The sequence below is a fragment of the Asterias amurensis genome, chromosome 1 (genome assembly GCF_032118995.1).
Source record: "Asterias amurensis chromosome 1, ASM3211899v1".
Taxonomy (NCBI): Eukaryota; Metazoa; Echinodermata; class Asteroidea; order Forcipulatida; family Asteriidae; genus Asterias; species Asterias amurensis.
In genome coordinates, this window is record NC_092648.1 from 4,710,629 (window position 1) to 4,722,535 (window position 11,907).

General features: G+C 39.1%; 1 long non-coding RNA gene across 1 annotated transcript; it reads right to left on the reverse strand.

The window, feature by feature from the left end:
• Positions 1–236: 236 nt before the first annotated feature.
• LOC139940160 (uncharacterized) lies at positions 237–11,415 on the reverse strand. Its single transcript, XR_011786392.1, has 8 exons — positions 11,323–11,415; positions 9,359–9,618; positions 7,738–7,813; positions 6,544–6,633; positions 6,104–6,170; positions 3,986–4,077; positions 2,681–2,773; positions 237–1,460 (listed from the first exon to the last, which is right to left on the reverse strand). It is a non-coding gene; the product is annotated as an uncharacterized lncRNA (long non-coding RNA).
• Positions 11,416–11,907: the final 492 nt, after the last annotated feature.

Below are 11,907 nucleotides of genomic sequence, written 5' to 3' on the forward strand. Positions count from 1 at the left end.
AAACTTTTAGGCAATCAAATTGATGAAAAAAAATCATGTGTTTTGTTATAGCGCCCCCTTTTGACTAAACTTTACATATTTTGCTGGAATTGACCCCCCCCCCCCACTTTTAATTATGAATGCAGGCCAGGTTCACCAGTTGATGACAGCTATTGGCTCAATAAAACCCACCCATGTACTCCAATTTAAGAAAGACATGAAACACAGACTCCATATCATTTTATTGCAGGCACAAGACAACTTTTATTTTTTACCAAGGTTTATGTTTTTAATGACAGTAAGGGCCTAGGCTACTACAGCTGTAAAATCTTAACTAATAAGGCAATCTGTTTAAGACACAAAAGTTGCATCTGCATTTTAGCAACATTACCTGTTTGTTAATGAAATAAAAGTAAGGTTAGAATATAAATGCACAGTTGCAAGCGGTTTAATAAATTTGAGTCTTAATTTTGCCTATATCATCCTGGTAAGGCTAGTTAAAAGCAGGGCCACCACGTGCAGGTCCCAGGATACCAGCCCCGACATGCTTTTGGAGATAATCAAGGCCTTCATTCTCCCACATTCAGGAGCTCCAGGTCCACCCACCCATCTGAGGGGCACGCCCTCTACTCCTACTAACGCGGTCCCATGTCCCACGGCGTAGACTATATGGAACTCCTGTTGGTCCACCAACTGTGATCACACCAGCACCATCCTACCCGCTGTGGAGCCTGACGCACCTGTAAGATCAACTACCAGCTGTCACCCTGGCCAGGAGTCAGGATCCCACATGCCATGCGTGCACATGTCCAAGTCCCTTTTTGCAATGGAGTTTGGAATTTCCCGTGATTTTACCACCATACAATTCCAAACGATTTGAAGAGTCGCACCACCAAGACGTCAGACGCGGTCCCTAGTCCCATGGCCTAGACTAGGAACTAACCCATTAAGTCAACCATAATTGTGATAACACCAGAGCATCCTACCCGCTGAGGAAGATGATGCACCTTTAAGATCAACCACCCGCTTTGAAACAACCGGCCGGACTGAGACCCCACATGCCACGTGCATGTGTCCAAGTCCCTTTTGGCAATTAAGTTTGAAATTTCCCATGCTTTGTACTTCCGGATTCCAAACAATTCGAGTGCCGCACCACCAAGGCCCTAATATCGCCAAGTAGCGCATTAAAACGCATAATATGTGCTTGCTTGCAATGGTGCACTTATATACAGAAATGTTAACTGTTTGTTTATAATGGAAAAACATCCAAACATGTTACTGGCACATCTAGAATAGTTTTCAAAATTTAAGGAAAATTACTGGATTGTTCTTTACTAAGATTTCTACAATGAACATCTAGGTTGTCCTGATGACTAGATGCTGATGTTTTCAGAGTTGCTCTCCTTTATGTAGCCTTCAGCGAGGTCAGAAGAGCTGATTCCCTCTGCATTTGATTTCGGGGTACAGCTTCATCTCTGGCTCTGAAAGATTAAAGTTACAGATACAAAATTGTAAAGATGCCAACAATGTTATTTATAGCAAATTCCAATGCAGATATGATTACAAACTTGAATGGACCTACTCCCAAAGCACTGGAAGGTCTAAAATGTCTAAAATCTGGCTATGTTTAAAAGGTCTAAAATCTGGCTATGTTTAAAGCATACCGAAAAAACAACGCATACCGATTGTTTGCATTTGTAAACCAAAATTGAAAGCAGAAACTCACCCAATTCAGAAAGGTCTGGTGGGGAGGCTAACACATTAAAACAGACCCTTGCTGTCCCGATCAGGCTTCATGTTTTAGACGGGTCACGCTTCTGCCAATTAGAATTAAATACCGCCGCAGTCGGCTTTGGAGCGGAGGAAATGTGCTTCGATCGAGAAATTTTCGAATCAATAATTGTGAGTATTACAAAAACGGCAAAACAAAAACAAACTCATAGAAATTGCAAGCAAAACTCTAATTAACAGCCCAAAAAAACAACATATGGCCCTCTTTGTATTTCAAAGTTCTAGAGTAGTATTTATGTCACTCGCCACAATTGATTGTTTCACCAAGATCTGCATGATAACATGATAACGTTTTTTTCCAGAAGAAAACCTTGTTTTTCACATTCCCATTTAAATATTGACATTCCGTTAAGTCCTTAAAAACAATAAAGTTGGCCGCTGCTTATGGTGGCCATTTTGAATTCCCACATTACATAATATATAACACTCGGGGTCACTCACAAATCACTCTTGTGAAAACTATAGAAGCATGTAGAGAGTTTTTATTTCTAGTAAAAGACTCCCAAAATAACTTCAACTAATTTTCGTAAATCATTTCACCCAAGGTCAAATAAATGATTGCCATGGTAACAGCTGACCTTGATATTTTGTTAACAAGATGACACTAAATAATCATTGGTTAAATCCTGGTTTTTTTTTTTTTTAATGTTGTTGAGAGTTGTCGCTTCAAGATGCAAGTGATGCAAAAAGAACAGTATTATTCAAATAAATTGCCAATATTTTGTGGTCTCAATCTTTCAATAACCTCTTCTTCTACATGTATGTCACTCCGCTCCAAATTGTTGTACTTTACAAGATTGGAGCAAGACCCTGTTATAAGCAACTTTAATTTTAGCCTACTGGCCCAATTCCTTCAATCCATCACTTTTGATACTGACGAAGGAATTGGGATTGTAGGGTTTCAATTTACCTGTTTGCAGATAAGGTAGTTCTTTATGACAGGTTGATGATGATTAGTGGGTCTCAGACATATTGTTGACACTAGATGTTTTGAAGACTGGAGCTGTATATGGGTAAACAAAAGAAAGACACTTTTTGTTAAAAAATAAAACACCCCAAATTATCCACCTTACTTAGTTTGTCGCAGCACCATCAAGAAAACAGGCAAATCCAAAGATTACCCTTTTTCCCACTTAACACTTCCTGCAACAATACTGGTGTCATCAATTCTGAGAAGATTGCAAAACTTTTTTATTGCAAATCTCTGCTTGTTTAACTTTAGTAACAATGTTACTAGAGCTGTTGAATTTGAGCAACAAAGATTATTATTACTCTATCACTATATTATTTTATCAATATAAACCACAAGGGAAACTGACTGGGTAAATTTTGAAATGATTTTTGGGGTTGAACAAAGAATTGACTAGAGTTGATTCGAACCAACGACCTCCGGATTAACATGCCGGCGCTCTACCAACTGAGCTATCTAGCCCTATATTGGCGGTGTCCCTATTTTGTCAATATCTTTGTTCTTTGTCAAATTCCTTTAGAACTCTGTTCAATTTAGCGTATCGTCATTTTTTTTTGTGACACTTGAATGATTATTTTGTAAAATCAAATGATGCAACATTACATTTGACTAATCCTAAAACAAAATCGAAAGACCCTTCTTAGTAGCATTTGATTTCGCGCGAAATAGAATAGCTTGATGGTTAAATTGGCAGCTCATTTGCAAAACCTGACCAAGAAAACCTATTTTAAACAGCTACCTGAGCGGAATGTTTTCAACGGAAATGGTATTTTAACTTGTTTATAATGCACTTGTTCACCATTTTAATGTAATTTTGATATGTGTACACTTCTGAATTTTTCATAATTATCGATTAAAAAATCAGGCCCCAACCGAAAGCTTTTGAAAAACTAAAAACACTTCTGCCGTTGAGAGCGCGCGTCAAAGGACAATGCTGCTGACGTCATCTCTGGGAGCTTGCTTTGTTATGCCTCCACGCTGTAACAAAGGGGCTTTACAAATTAGAGCTCCCAGAGATGACGTTTTGAGAGTGATTACGTAACAGGGCTTTTCGCAAATCTCTTAGAAAAGCCCTGGATAAGGGCATTCAAAATGATTGTTTTTTTACACAATTGAAATCTTTTTATAGTCGTATGACTCGATTTCCCTATTCTTTGAAAACATTTTGAGTGAATTTCAGCAAAGTTTACGACTTGACATATTCATTCAAGCAGGTCTTTAAAGGTTTCCTTTTTAGGAAATTACCTCACTGGAGAGTACTTGAACCTCATTCACCACAGGCCAGACTTGAAAGCCTACTTTTGATGGGTAGATCTCTTTATAAATGGAAAGCCTTGCTGCAATAAAAATGAAATAAGCATTTCGAGAATTAAGTGTTAAAGAATGTTATTTATCAATACCATAGTATGTCAGAATGCTTTAACCTTAGAATTTTTTTTAAGGTTAAGTAAAAAGGGATCTTTTTGTTGTTGCTGCAACCATGGAGGAAGGAATAGAAGGAGCTCGAACGACCCGCAAAACCGCAGAGTAACAAAAAAATACCCTGACAATGCCCCCGTCTAACCAGTGGAAAAAGATAGGAGACCTCCAGCTGGACGGCCGATTAACGAGCAGGATTAGATTTCTTTGTACAGAACGTACGGTAACGCTGCTCTGCACCGTTGCCTTTGTGTACAGTTGAATCATTGGAGACAAGAATTGTGAATACACACGTTTTCATTTACCATTTGTGGTGTTTCACTGAAACATCATGGCATATTTTTTCATTTTTTGTGAATTACTGGTCACTAGTGGTGGTTCAAAATTTGGGTATAAGCACACGAGGGTGGTTGGTATTCAATTGTGTTTTTCGATTTGGTGAGCACAAGTGTACACAATTTTTAACAGGTCTCAAAAAAGTTGTTTTTCTGTATTATATCCATACGACATACAACACCACGGTTGAGTGAAGAACCAAGTGCGCACGCAGAAACTAACATACGCCAGGTCGCCCATTGTCTGTATAAGGTATGTGGGTGATTACGAGGTGTTGTTAAACGACCGCGATACCGCACGTTCGACTTTTGATGTCCCTTCGTTCGAGCTCCTTCTATTCCTTCCTCCATGCTGCAACATAGCCAGAGCAACAGGGCTTTTGGGAGATGGGAGATTGGGAAATGCCTAAAAAACTAGTATCGACTTCATTATCAGTGAACCAGGGAACACATCCAAGTCTACAATACAACCTTGGAAGTCGTCAGTCAGTTTCCCTTGTGGTTTTATTACTTGATATTTGAAAAATGAAACCAGTGATCCCTTTGCTGCTGCTTCCCTGGTTGTATTGTCAGGTCTTGAATTTAACACTGGACCAGCAGGTCCAAGGCCAGAGATTTTAGCATCAGGCCAGTGAACTTACGACTGAACAAGTCTGGCAGTCTTGTGTTTACAAACACTTTGTTGCATTTTTCATTTAAACAGATAAATACAAATAATATTGTTCAAATCTGTCCCATAAGTAAAATAAGATTAATCTTCACTTAGTGCTTGATCCAAAAACAGCTAAAAACTCATATTTCATGTAATGTGTAGATAGGGTAATTCTTTCATCTTGATTCAGGTCTTGAAAGAAATGTTATGGTCTAAAAAAAGTTTTGAGCTACAGCCCTACAGTCTTGTGGATTTTTCTCCCAAAGTCGAGCCCTGATTGTAGACCTGGGTGCGATCCAGATATATGGCAGTTACATTTTCTATGGCTTCTTATTGGCAACCCCCGAACAAAATAAATATCAATGGCAAAATAGGGAGACAGTGTCAACATTAGGGCTTAATAACTCAGTTGGAAACTGCTGGCATGCTAATCTGGGGGTGGCAGGTTCAAGTGCTGATCTTGTCATTTTTTATTAGTTCCACCTACAAATGGAGAACAGCTCCAACCTACTGATTGTTTACATTATGTAAATTTGCTTCGCATTTCGTGTGAAGTATAGACCATGTGAACTTTGTTCACAATAAGTGTGACCTTGTGCATTCTTTGGGTATTCTGGCAGGCAATATACTGCACTGATCCTATGGGAAAGTTGACATTTGTGTCATAATTTCCACATAAATCCAAGAGTTATGAAAGTAAAAGCTGGACAGGGTTTGAGATGTGCCCCCTTTCATCATATCAAAAGTTGATGGGCTAGACAGTGCAATCTCCATAAAATACAAGATTTTTATGTTTTGTAATCTTCTATAGGCTGTGTACAAAATGCAGGAAGTCCAGGCTCTGTGGCTCTTTTGTAAACATGTGATGTCACAGGTCACATCGTCTATATAAACCAGGCTTAACTAGAAAGTTTTACTTGGGTATAACTTTTAAAACTTTATTTTTAAGGAATTTACCTCTGGAAAGTGCTATCCGCTCCTTTATAGGCCAGTCTTCAGCATCCAATTGTTGACGGGTAGATCTCTTTTGGAACATCAGTGTTTAAAATCATCATTCAATAAAACACATTAGATTCAGATAGATTGGTTTCACCTGAGGATTTGTTTTGTATTTTCAAATGAAACTAAATGAAGTAAAAAGCCCCCACCTAAATAGGTCTTGGAGGAGGTTGTGCTTAACAGGATTATTTAGAAAAGTGGAATCCAAATACCCCGCAAGCATCCCTAATTATTGGGGATGACAGAGATGCCTAAAAACAATCTCTTCAGGGTGCAGTGTTGAATAATCTTTATTAAAATTGTCGAAAGCCTTAACAATCTGATTCCTCTACAATTATCTATTATCTAGAAACCTCTGTTTGTGTGTAATTATTCAGAATGTACTTAAAGGAATTTACCTTTTAAATGAGATTACTTGTATAGTTCCTTCATCATAGGCCAGTCTGTCTGGACATCTTCTTGATGACGCGTAGATTGCTTTGGAGATACTGCAACACAAACAAAATACAGTTTGAAACATTAGCATTTAAGAACAATGTCAATCATTAAAACAGTTTAATTCAAATAAATTCCCCAAGGACTTGTTTTTGTACTTTCAATCAAAGATAAATGTAGAAAACCAACACTGAAAACAGGATTTTGGAGGAAATTGTGCTGAACAGGATTATTTTGAATTGAATGTTGTAATAAAAATAACGAGCAAAAATTTCATAAGAGATGTCTAATGCCTGAAAGAGTTCTCTTGGTGCTGGTATAATGAACTTAATTATCAGTAAGCTCTCAGAATAATTATAAGGACAAAATGGCATGGAAGTGGTTAATTATAAAAAGCCGAAGGTAAACTATTGATACGCATAATATATATGTGTGTGTTTAAAATGGAGCAACTTGAGGAACTATTATTGAAAACTCTAAATAAAAAAACAGAAAACTGGAACCCAGTCGGATTTAGATCACAATTTCTTATACTTTAAGAAAACTTCTGCTACAAACAACAGACAATCTGCACACAGAAGCATGGTTGAAAACCTCAGAAATGCAAAAGTGAAATGGAAGACTTTTGAGACGCTGGTGGCAGCAGACTTAATGGTCCTCTTGTGCAGCTCTGAGCATGCGCGCACGTGCTCAGTATTGCTCTCGTATGAGCATGCGCACTGCTGGCGAGAACCTTCAATACAGACCGTCCAAAAGTCTCCAATTGGAAAATGGTGCATACTGATTGCTCGATCATGTAAACTGGCTTCTCATTTAATTCCATGTGAATTATGAAGATTCTCTCCCCCACCCCCAAGGGCTAAAATGGGGTACCTGTAAGGGCAGAGATGGTTGATTGAGTAGCTTGAAGCGTGGTAACTCGCAGCACCGGCGGTATACTCCCCAGGGGGAGCTGAGATGGTTTAAGCAGTGAAATATATGGACCGGTGACCAGGGGTAATAATGTCAGAGCGCTTTGATATGCCCTTCAGGGTGTGATAAAGTGCTATACAAAAATCAATAATTATATTACTATTATTATTGTGGCAACACAGCCCCTTTAACTAGCAAGCTCTATTTGGGTGTTTTGATTAAAACTTACGTTTTTAATAATTTACCTGCAATGGAAAGTGCTCGCAGCTCATCTATTTGTTGATGGGTAGATCTCTTTGGAGATGAAGATGGCAAGTCTTCCTGAAGCACAAATAAATGGAGAATGAAGGAAATCAGGATTATTACAGATGCTGCAAAAAACAACAAGAACAAATTGGGTTTTGGGCGTATTGCCTGAAAACAATCTCTTCATAGTGGTGTGGTATGAATTGTTAGCAGCGAGCTCTCAGAATGAATTTTATAGCAAATAGCATGCACACAATTTTATTACAAAGGCCACTATTTAGTATTGATAATTGCGTTAAAGCCATTATACATTTTTGGAACAGGAAAAAAAAAGTTCACAGATTTACAAATAACTTACAGGGTTTACAGAAGGTAATGATAAAAGACTTCTCTTGAAATTATTCCATAAAATGCTTTACTTTTTGAGAAAACATTAAAACAATTATCAATTCTCGACAACAAGAATTATGGATTATAGTAAACACATGTCATACACGGCGAAACGTGCGGAAACAAAGGTGGGTTTTCCTGTTATTTTCTCCCGACTCCGATGATCGATTGAGCCTAAATTTTCACAGGTTTGTTATTTTATATATAAGTTGTGATACACGAAGTGTGGGCCTTTGGACAATAATGTTTACCGAAAGTGTCCAATGGCTTTAAAGGAACTTGAATCTCTAAACTCTAACAGTAAACATGGAACCCAATCTATGAAGTTAGTCCAAGCTCCTTACACTGTAGATTCATATAAAGTGCTTTTAGCTTGTTGTTTTTTTGAAGGCTCAGTAAGCAAAAAACAAACGCTGAAAAAATTATGTAAACAACAGTGACCTGCGAAAATTTGGGTCATTGTATTTCTGCAAAAACAAGAGCAGCAGGGGCTTGGGAGTTGTCCTGAAGAAAAAAATCTACCTAGCAATGTGATGGGCCATTCCCCCCCAGCCTATTGACCAGAAAGTTTACAAGACCAATTCAGATGAGAATAAACTAAAAAGAGGCCTCACTCTTACCGCTTTACTTATAGTGCTGTAGCAACGCTATGTATCGTGGGACGTGAAAATGTCATTTTTTGATGATGCTTTTAAAAAAGGAAATGCAAGCATTATGAATGTATATTGAGTGTGTGGGGAAAGTTTTGGTAGTGTAGTACAAAAGAAACTTTAGTTATTGCTGGCTAACGGTCAGTTTCACCTATCAACGCTGATTTGAAAAACGTGTGGCGTTTAGGAGGCCCAAAATATTAAGACCCCTATAAGGCTCACGGGGGAGCCTTATAGTTTCTAGAAGTATGCATAAGGTACGTCGTCTAACCCAAAACGAGGTGGGCGCAGCCACTGCAAGTAGTGACGGACGTGCGAAATAGCTTCATTTTGGGTTAGAATTATGACGCCATGCATAAATATTGAGAGAGGCGTATAACACCCTCACCCACATTACATTTCGAAATATTTGTGTAAAGGATTTTCATCATCTAGCGGGGTGCCGCGCGAAGCGCGGCATCCCGCTAGTCATTATGAATTGTCTCCACGATCCCTGCCATGCTTGTGGTACAGTACATTCTGTTAAAAAAAAGTATGGTGCCATCTGCATCATGTGTACCGGTATATTAAGCGTCTATACCTGTGTCAATGTGAACTTGAACATCTGCAGCTTGCTGTGTTGAGCAATTTGATTAAGTCTTGATGCTATCCAGTCCCCGAAGTTGATGGCATTTGAGAGTCTCTCAGCTGTTGTGTTCGGCTTCTGGTACGATTGTTGAATCAGGTCTATAAGCCAGGAGAGTGTATTGCCTTGTAATGCCACATATGGATGGAAAATCTAGAAAACATCTGGTCGATATCCTTGTGGGTGTGACCGACCATAAGGAAACTCACCTTCACCTGAAAAAGAACATAAAAGCAAGCACATACTTACACTTACTATCACCTTTTTTCCAGGATTCAGACCGCACATTTTTATACAAATCATTTGCTGATTGAAGGCAGTAGACAATATTGGTAGTTTTGTCAAAATAATTGTTAGCATAAAAACTTACTTGGTAACGAGCAATGGAGAGATGTTGAAAGTATAAAACATTAACATCGCACGACACGATGCCCCGTACACTATCTGCATGCGGAGGCCGTCAGGCCGACAGCCTTGTAGGGTCTGTGTTGAAGCCACTGACCTCATTACTATAATAACCGAAGAGTTCCCACGGTCAGCTCGTTACCATAACGCCCGCGAAAGACGAGACATGTCTACATCACTAACCACCACGGTCGCTCAGCGAACATGATAGGCGTGCGTGATTGTACGTCAAAATGAATAATTCATTTGCCTCACATCCTGTGTTGTCTGATAGGTCTGACGAAAGATATACATATTCATGGGCTGCATACTAGCATATCCGAGAGCCCCCCCCAATTTTTTCCACTTGTGGGAATTTTTCAATACAACACATTAAACCGGGAAGTTACAGACCCGACAAGGCGGGCGGCCTGACGGCCTCCGCATGCGGTTAATGGTACACGTGTGGATGATTTGTGTGCTCAGTATTCGTACGATGTGACAGTGTGTATACGGGTGGGTCATGCGGTGTGATCGCACGCACCATGCACAGGGTATACGGGTGGGTTTTACAGGGTATACGGGAGGGTTTTACAGGCTACGCCATCACAAAATTGCAGCTTGGGCAAATTAAGAAAGCCTGTCACATCTCCAGCCGCCACGAGAGGGCGGTAGTGATCAATGCTTCCTGAGTTAGATTATTTTTTTTAAATGTTACAAATTTTTTCGTAATGGTACGGGACCTTTATACCCTGGACTCCGTCGCGTTGCCTACAATCAAGGAGTCCAACCTGGGCTAAATGCTTGTAAGTTGTACAAAACAGCTTTAACTTTTAGGATTTCATGTTTGTACAATGAACCTGACTCCCGACCCACAAATATTACATTTCCTACAAGACGAATGGAAACCATGAATATTGCTAAAATTCAACAGTTTATCTAGTTAATTTGGGGAATAACTTGGTGTTTTATGCCCTTTCACTTCAGCAGAAAACAAATTGGCCAAGGGCGTTTTTTTTTCAGAATATACTTTGTATGTTAGGATACACCAACTGAGAATCTGGGTCTTTGACAATTACCAGTGTCCAGTGCCTTTAATTATGTTCAAAAACTTAGACTTCAGTCCAACCGGGTCCAACCTGGGCTGTTGGAATGTACGAGTTTGTTGAAGGACGAGTTGACCAAAATGGAAAAACTTTCCGTATCCTGCCACCACCTTTTCACTCATTTTTACAAAAAGGAATATCTCATTTGATGAAATAAGATAGGCATACTACTATTTTAGGCCATAACGAATAATAAAGTGGTGGTAGGATACCGGGAAACTTTCCCAAAACAGTCAGTTTTTGTAATAATTCTACCCGAAATTTTATTAATAAATAAGACGTCTGGGTACACACGGCAACAGACTGACGCACGGGGTCTCAAAACTTGGCGCATTCCTTGTGCAGAAAAAAACAACATTTCTTCAATTTTTGTGAATGAAAATTCTTTTCCACACTTTAGTTCATAACACAAGACAATTCTCAACTCACCATTACACTTTTCCAGTAGTCTTCTTTCAGAATTCCGGTGAAAACCTGAAGTTTTTTTTTGCAAAAGCTGTAATTTGTTTTTCATGTCGTCCGTTCGTCCTTCGAAGTAACGCACATGGCCGGCCGGCTGCGCAGACAACCTCTCCCCCCTCTCTCCTCGAATCACGCCACCTCAGATATCATTTGCATAACAAAGAGCCGCCGTTCCTAGTGGGCAAAAGTTACAACCATATTCGGAAATACGGGACAAGCTATTTTGTTGACAGGGGTGGTCGAAGCTTGTACTCGTAAAAACACTGTAAAGTGCACTTGTTAATTAGCAAACCAGTGTTTCCAGGCGGGATTATGATTAATTTGAAGATTTGCATTTTCTGAAGAGAACAATACCCCTTAAGAGAATGGAATATACAATGGTATAGAAATCATAGCGTGTGTCTAGAGGTAGGGAGAATTTAGAATTGATCAATACTACCTATCTAATGATTAACACATCATTAGTTAGGGAACACTGTTTTTTTAAAAGGGGTAATGAGAAATTAAAAGTTGACAAATTGAACTTGTTTACATATCAAGCATGCGCACAAG